The sequence below is a fragment of the Triticum aestivum genome, chromosome 4B, assembly GCF_018294505.1.
Source record: "Triticum aestivum cultivar Chinese Spring chromosome 4B, IWGSC CS RefSeq v2.1, whole genome shotgun sequence".
In the NCBI taxonomy this organism is placed as follows: domain Eukaryota; kingdom Viridiplantae; phylum Streptophyta; class Magnoliopsida; order Poales; family Poaceae; genus Triticum; species Triticum aestivum.
The window spans coordinates 240,857,334-240,859,367 of NC_057804.1; positions in this window are offsets into that span (position 1 = coordinate 240,857,334).

Below are 2,034 nucleotides of genomic sequence, written 5' to 3' on the forward strand. Positions count from 1 at the left end.
TTGTGCCTACTGCCTTGCAGTTCCTTGCCGCCTGAATACACCTACAAATTAATCCTCACACTTACCGAGGATTCATTTCTCCCCAGTTGTTCAGGTGTTCCACAAAAGTCTTTGAAATACCATTCAATCTAACGAAAATCCTTAACCGCCTATTGCTCTTGAAATTCTTGCTTGCATGCATTATGGTTAATCCCATAAGTCTCGAAATCCTATTGACATCCCTTGTCATTATCATGTTGACTCCATTGATTTATTATTTTGCGAATGCTCGCAAACCTCAATTAGATCCTAGAATTCATCATTCCGGCTCAGGCGTCATTTTAAACATGAGTTGGATCTCGACCAATCCAATTGTCGTCGACTGTACCCCTAAGATTACTCGACATATCCATCCTTAATCAGAGCATTTGCTTCTGAAGATTTGGAAATCGTAATTCCTTTGCAATTGAGCTTAGAGTTAGTCAGTTGTTCCTATAATCCAATGCCTTTGCATGATTTCTTCCTCTGATAAAGTATCGATACTCGCAACAACTCCATTGGAGCCCACAAACCCTTGTTGGATTATTATCCGACAGTGTCCTTCATATTCAACAACCTTGTGAGCCTTTCCATGGGTATATAATGCCTTTGGTAATTTGTATCCTCTGCCTTGATAACCATACTCTACTTTCGAGCTTGTATTATTTACTCTGAAGTTGCCGATATATGTTCCTAAGATGCCCCGATGAGTTGAACCAACGCCCGCCCTACCTGTTTGAACCCATAAGATTTCACAGGTCATACTCTGGTATTGCCCCAGGTAAAACTTTCAACAACAAATGTCATTTTTTAAAATGAGAAGTGAATGGAAGGTTATGCATTGAAGAAGTGGGAGTCGACCTTGAACTTAGTGTTCATGCCCATGGACCCGATGTAGATCTTTTCATGAAAGCTTCTCTTAAATATAAATTGTCCCCTTAGTATAAGTTCATCTTACATCCGGGATTTGGTCCTTTGGAATTGTGGTTCCGACCATATTGTTGTTCTTTGATCCCATTTCTCGGACAAGTTGAAGTACTTGTCTTCTGCAAAGCAATACCCCAGTCCAACCTCTACTTTGATTTGGCGACGAGTATTACCCCCCTGGTATCTCGAGATTAACACGAAACTTCATAAATTCTTATGAGTTCTTCATCAAGTACGGCATTCTCACTTATTCCAATTTTTTCACGAGCTCTGAGTTACTAAATACTCTAAGACATCGATAACTGAATCGAGTCCGCATCGCGATTAAACAACTATTAGTAATCTTCTTTACTTACGAGTTTGTACTCGGTCACATCATTTGTAGCCTAATCAGCTATATCAGTATTGTGCTGATGTTAACTGTGCTACCTGGTCCTTATTCCCGGAGCACCACTTTTGGCGATGAGCTAAGCTTACATCGATCTTCATTGTCTTACCGTTTTACCTCGAACAGCAAACTTGATTCCGAGTTTGTGTCGTATCTATGGTTCCAATAACCTTTCGTTGCATCAGTCCTTTGCTCGATGCAATTGCTGTTGGGTTGCTTCTTCGTGGAGTCTCTCGACAAAATTTGTCGTGATCATCATCAACATTTTGACTCCTTCCAAGATATCAAACGAATTCATGATGATTAGTGTTATCCTTGTCCCTTGGTAATTTGAGTTACCATCGAAAACATCCATACCTTTCTTTCATCACAAACTTGTACATGATATGGATGTAACTTTCTATCTAGCATGTATTATGATCTACCTTGAAGTATTACTACCTTTTATGTCAATGATGTTGTGAGAATTTCACCACCTCTTAAGAATTCTTGATAAAGTGATGCTTCTCGCCATCACCATTCTTCTTGGTCCCCGTGTTGTTTCTAACCGGAAAACCGACAAATAAACTATGATGTCTGAATTTGGAACTTCTAGCAACTCTATTGCTTTGAAGTGAATGGTCGATAGCTTCATTCTAAGTCTTTTGGTTGTCGAATCACCATTCTAACATTGATCATGCTACCTAATGCCCATATTTTGG